This window comes from Emys orbicularis, chromosome 1 (genome assembly GCF_028017835.1).
Source record: "Emys orbicularis isolate rEmyOrb1 chromosome 1, rEmyOrb1.hap1, whole genome shotgun sequence".
Classification (NCBI taxonomy): Eukaryota; Metazoa; Chordata; order Testudines; family Emydidae; genus Emys; species Emys orbicularis.
The window spans coordinates 176246247-176252685 of NC_088683.1; the positions used below are offsets into that span (position 1 = coordinate 176246247).

General features: G+C 46.8%; 1 pseudogene; it reads left to right on the top strand.

The window, feature by feature from the left end:
* The window catches only part of LOC135892299 (uncharacterized), a 114653-nt pseudogene extending 109024 nt beyond the window's left edge, over window positions 1–5629 (top strand).
* Window positions 5630–6439: the final 810 nt, after the last annotated feature.

Genomic DNA, 6439 nt, shown 5'->3' on the forward strand with positions numbered 1-6439 from the left:
TGTTGTTCATTTTAAGAACACTTTCACTGCAGATTTGACAAAACTCAAAAAAGGTACCATTGTGAGATTTCTAAAGATAGCTACAGCACTCGACCCAATGTTTAAGAATCTGAAGTACCTTCCAAAATCTGAGAGGGATGAGGTGTAGAGCATGTTTTCAGAAGTTTTAAAAGCGCAACACTCCGATGTGGAAACTACAGAGCTGAACCATCAAAAAAGTAAATCAACCTTCTGCTGGTGGCATCTGAGTCAGATGATGAAAATGAATATGCATCAGTCCGCACACTGCTTTGGATCGCTATCGAGCAAAACCCATCATCGGCAGGGACGCATCTCCTCTGGAAGGGTGGTTGAAGCATGAAGGGACATATGAATCTTTAGCACATCTGGCACGTAAATATCTTGTGACGCCAGCTATAACAGTGCCATGCAAACACCTGTTGTCGCTTTCAGGTGACACTATAAACAAGAAGCAGGTAGCATTATCTCCTGGAAATGTAAACAAACTTGTTTGTCTGAGTGATTGGCTGAACAAGAAGTGGGACTGAGTGGACTTGTAGGCTGTAAAGTTTTGCAATGTTTTATCTTTGAGTACAGTTATATTTTGGTACATAATTTTACATTTGTAAGTTCAACTTTCATGTTAAAGAGATTGCACTACATTATTTGTATTAGTTGAATTGAGAAATACTATTTCTTTTGCTTTTACTGTGCAAATATTTGTAATAAAAATAATAATATAAAGCGAGCACTGTACCCTTTGTATTCTGTATGGTAATTGGAATCAATATATTGGAAAATGTAAAAAACATCCAAAAACATTTAAATAAATGGTATTATATTATTCTTTAACAGTGCGATTAATCACAATTAATTTTTTTAATCGCTTGACAGGCCTACTAATTAGATGTTCCCAAATTGTGTTCTTCCAACACAATTAAGACTGACCTATTACTTTCTCTCCTGAGGTTCTGTCTGGATTGGCTCAGAAGCAGGGGATCCTGTCTACTGAGCTCTCCTTGCTGTCTTCATGGCCAGTTAATTTATGATCTTTTGACCACCCCTTTTAATAGCTGTTCTTTTATGGCAGGGATTGGCAACCTTCGGCCCGCAGGTAAGCCCCCTAGCGGGCCGGGCCGTTTCGTTTACCTGCCGCATCCGCAGTTTTGGCCGATCATGGCTCACACTGGCCGTGGTTCACCACTCCAGTCCAATGGGGGCTGCGGGAAGTGGCGGCCAGCACATCCCTTATCCTGCCCGCTTCCCGCAGCCCCCATTGGCCTGGAGCGGCGAACCTGCGGACACTGCAGGTAAACAAAATGGCCCAGCCCGCCAGGGGGCTTACCCTGGTGGGCTGCGTGCCAAAGGTTGCCGATCCCTGTTCTATGGTGTTTGTTCCTTTCCCACTTCTTGGGATGGCTGATCTTGAGTCACTGGGCTTGGCTTTAAAGCAGTTCTAATTAATACACCACCCTAGATTTCTGGAGAATGGTGCTATTGAAATGAATAAATAGCTATAACCAACAAAATAGAGCTCTTTCTAAGTTATGACCAGAAGCGGGCGAGGGAGAATGTAACTCTCCCTGTGCTATTAAAAACAAGGAAGGTGGAGCACAGCTTTTGCCTTCCCAGCAGCTAGGAGTAAATTGAGGTACTTTATCAATAGCCAAGACAAAATAGGAGAGACTACAGACCTCCAAATTCATTAGACCCTACAAAATTGTCAAGGCAATATCAATGATGATACCAAGTGAGGTTCAGAGCAGAGTCATGGTGAAAATCCCAGTATGCCACCTCCTCTTCTCCTTCCATAAGCTTATGTAAATGGGGTTGATATAGGTATATTGTGCTCCACTCTGAGTCCTTCAATTGGTGTCCAGAAGCAGTGTCTATCTCAGTAGCAGCCACCTGGGCCACTTGGGCCAGTGGTTGTCAGACAGAACCCTAAATACATAGGAGGTACTTGCATATTTTTGGGGTGTATGGGGTGGCCAGGGAGGGGTAGTACCTCTGATGGGGGGACTTGTCGTACCCTTTGGGGGTAGTCCATCCACTTTGGTCCCCACCTGTCACTCAGCTCTCACCTGTGGCTCCAAGTAGCTGCAGCATGCGCAGCTGGGCAACGGCTTCGACAGGCCGGCCAAACCAGATGAGTGTAACTGATGGGACTCAAACCCTCAGTGAATTTGGGATATGCCTACCCTGCATGCGATGTCAGCTCCGGCGGATTGGGCGAAAGAGATCACTAAGATCCAGCGGCCAAGAAGGCAGTTCTGCAAAGCTTTGTGGAAAGCGAAGGACTTGAGGAGGCACGAAAGACGTCAAGGCCATCCACTGCAACCAAAGGAGTTACCAGTCATGACGATTTTTCGTACCATTGGTGTCTGGCTTCTAAGGTCGAGAGAGTGGGATTGCTCCTGTGCAACGGCTCTACCACTCAAAAGCTTTCACGTACAGGTCCTGTGCAAATGATCAAACATCATCATCATCATACTACCCAAGTCCTGCGGTGTTGGGGGAGGGGCAAAGCGACAGGTGGAGGTTACCACTGGGAGTCGTAGTCCCAATCCTGCACACAGGCGGCCTGTGGATAGGTGGTCGTCCAGCTCTGTACTTGGGGCAGCAGAGTTGCCCGGCAGCATCCCAGGCATCTGAGCAGCCCTCTTCAGGACAGCACTGCTCACCCTAGTAAGGGAGGGGCCTAGAAAAGGTGGCCTAAAAATTGCCTGCCCTACAACAACTGGCCAGCAAGCCGCGGCTGGCAGTTCAACCCAATCTGCAGCCGAAATCAAAAGAAAAATTTGAGAAAACTTACCATTGGTGTATGGAATGTTCATACCCTCATGGATCGAGAAGCTGTTGCAAGACCTGAGAGAAGGACAGCCCTCATTGCTCGAGAACTAGTCCGTTATAACATCGATATAGCGGCATTAAGTGAAACAAGATTGCCTAGGGAAGGTTTCTTGAGTGAACCAGGAGGTGGTTACACCTTCTTCTGGAAGGGTAAGACTGAGACAGAGAATAGAATACATGGAGTTGGTCTGGCAATAAAAACCTTATTGATGCATCAACTCCCAGACCTTCCAGTGGGTATCAATGAAAGATTGCTGAAGCTGCGCTTCCCACTAAATGCCAAACGTCATGTCACCATCATCAGTGCATCTGCACCCACTTTAACATGCTCTGACAACTCAAAGGAACAATTCTATGAAGATCTCGACAGACTGATCAAGGCCACACCTTTAACAGATAAACTACTCCTACTTGGAGATTTCAATGCCCGAGTCGGGGCTGACAGCGAGAACTGGAAAGGAGTAATCGGGCCACATGGTGTAGGCAAAATGAACAGTAATGGACTACTTCTTTTGAGTCTTTGTTCTGAAAATGACCTGACCATTACCAACACTCTGTTCCAACAAGCGGACAAATACAAAACAACGTGGATGCACCCTAGGTCCAAACAGTGGCATCTGATAGATTATGCCATTGTTAGAAGGCGAGACATCCGAGACGTACTGATTACCAGAGTAATGCGAGGCGTAGAGTGCTGGACAGATCACAGATTAGTCAGGACGTCTCTTCAACTCTACATCGTTACTTCTCGGCACAAACGCCCTAAGCATGTGCGACCTGCTTTCAATATAGCCAAACTGAAGGATGCTCAATGTTTCAACAAATTCCAGAAGAGTCTTGATGACAAACTGACATCCCACGGACAACTGATTGGTACTGTAACCGAAAAGTGGGACCAGTTAAAGCAGATAGTGACTGACACAGCAATAACATCTCTTGGACCAAAGAAAAGAACACATCAGCATTGGTTTGATGAGAACCAAGAAGAAATATGCTCAGCATTGGAAGTAAAGAGAAAAGCCTTTATCGAATGGCAGAATGACCCCTCCTCAGTCTCTAAACGGGACCATTTCAAGTACCTTCAGAGCAAAACACAGAAAGACCTCCGTCAGATACAAGACAACTGGTGGGAGAGCAAAGCCAAAGAAATTGAGCACTATGCTGAGACCCACAACTTAAAGATGTTCTTTAGTGCTATTAAGACTGTCTATGGACCCTTTAAACCAAGGACCACCCCACTGCTCTCATTAGACAACACAATGCTGATTAAAGATAAAGAAGGCATCAACGAAAGATGGCGAGAACACTTTAGCAACCTTCTCAATAGACCATCAACCGTGAATAATAATGTCCTTAATGAAATTCCACAACAACCTGCTCTGACAGATCTTGACTTTCTGCCCACTATAGATGAGATTAAGAAAGCTGTTAGCCAGATGAGTTCAGGGAAAGCTCCTGGAAAAGATGGGATACCAGCAGAGATATATAAAGCAGCAGGTCCAGCAGCACTAGCAGTGTTCCACAGCGTGATCATCAACATCTGGGAGGATGAAAACATACCACAGGACCTTCGCGGTGCTACTATTGTCTCTCTTTTCAAGAACAAAGGCAGCAAAGCAGAATGTGGAAACTATAGAGGCATATCCCTCCTCTCTGATGGAGGGAAGATCATCGCCCGCATCATCTTGAACCGCCTAATAGCCAGTATTTCCAAGGCAAATCTACCTGAAAGTCAATGTGGTTTTCGACCTGGCCGGAGCACAGTCGACATGGTGTTTGCTGTCAGACAAATACAAGAGAAGTGCATTGAACAGAACATGCACCTGTATGCTGTCTTCATAGATCTGACAAAGGCATTTGATACCATCAACAGGGAAGCCCTTGGACCATTCTAACACGACTTGGCTGCCCAAGAAAATTTGTCCAGATTATACGCCTTTTTCATGACAGCAAGACAGGTGAAGTATTGTCTGATGGAGCCACATCAGCCCCCTTTAACATCACCAACGGCGTGAAACAAGGATGTGTTCTCACTCCTGTCCTATTTAACCTGTTCTTTGCATGTGTCCTTAACCATGCACTGAAAGATCTGGACCGAGGTATATACTTGAAATACCGGCACGATGGTTGACTTTTTGACCTCCGTCGCCTGAATGCAAAGACTAAGACAGTGCAGAAACTCCTTCCTGAGGCACTCTTTGCTGACGACTGTGCCCTCATGGCTCACACTGAAAATGATCTTCAGCACATTGTCAACAAGTTTGCTGAGGCCTCGCAACTTTTTGGACTAACTATCAGCCTCAGAAAGACAGAAGTTCTCCATCAACCTGCACCCGGATCAAATGCTTCTGTCCCGAGTATCTCCATCGACGGCACTCAGCTGAAAGTAGTGGAGAACTTTAAATATCTGGGTAGTGTCATATCACTGGATGGATCACTGGATAATGAGATCAATGCACGAATATCCAAAGCAAGCCAGGCACTTGGCTGTCTGCGTGTCAAAGTTTTAAATCACCACAACATCCGGATGTCAACAAAACTGCTTGTGTACAGAGCTGTTGTTCTTTCATCTCTTTTGTACTGGTGCGAAACCTGGACACTATATAGGTGTCACATCAAGCAGCTCGAAGCATTTCACATGCGCTGCCTCCGTAACATCATGAAGATCCACTGGCAAGACAAAGTGCCCAATCTCGAGGTCCTCGAGAGAGCCCAGATGACAAGCATCGAAATGATGATCATGAAGTCACAGCTACGTTGGACCGGTCATGTCAGCCGCATGGATGCCAACAGAATCCCCGTCAGCTTCTGTATGGTGAGCTCTCCCAGGGCATCCGGCATATAGGTCATCCACGGAAACGTTACAAGGACACCATCAAAGCCAATCTGCACTACAGCAGTATCAAACTTAGGGACCTTGAGGATGCCGCCAGTGACAGAACACAGTGGCGTGCAACAGTCAGAAATAGCTGCATCGCCTTTGAGGAAGAACGCTGCCGGCGTCTACAAGAGGCACGCGAACGACATCACAGAGCATCAGCAGCGCACAATCCACTGACCGCGAACTTCCCATGCACCATCTGCAGCAAAATGTGCAACTCTAGAATTGGCTTGTATAGTCACCAGAGGGCACGCCATAAGACCAACAACTGATGATCTGCACAGATTTGTCATCATCGGATTCGATGGACTACCAAGGACTTGCATATTTTAAAGGATACATTTAGTACTGCAGATTAGTCAATATCGAAATCAGGGGTCGGCAACGTTTGGCACGCGGCTCGCCAGGGTAAGCTCCCTGGCGGGCCGGGCCAGTTTATTTACCTGCCGATGCAGCACATCCCTCACCCACGCCGCTTCTCGCCACCCCCATTGGCCCGGGACGGCGAACCGCGGCCAGTGGGGGCCACAATCGGCCGAACCTGCCGCATCAGCAGGTAAATAAACTGGCCCGGCCCGCCAGGGTGCTTACCCTGGCGAGCCACGTGCCAAACGTTGCCGACTCCTGATCTAAATCTTCATAAAAGGTTATTGGGGAGCCCAAGGACCTGCTGTTCTAGATCCAGCTGCTGCTGCCAGGCTGGAT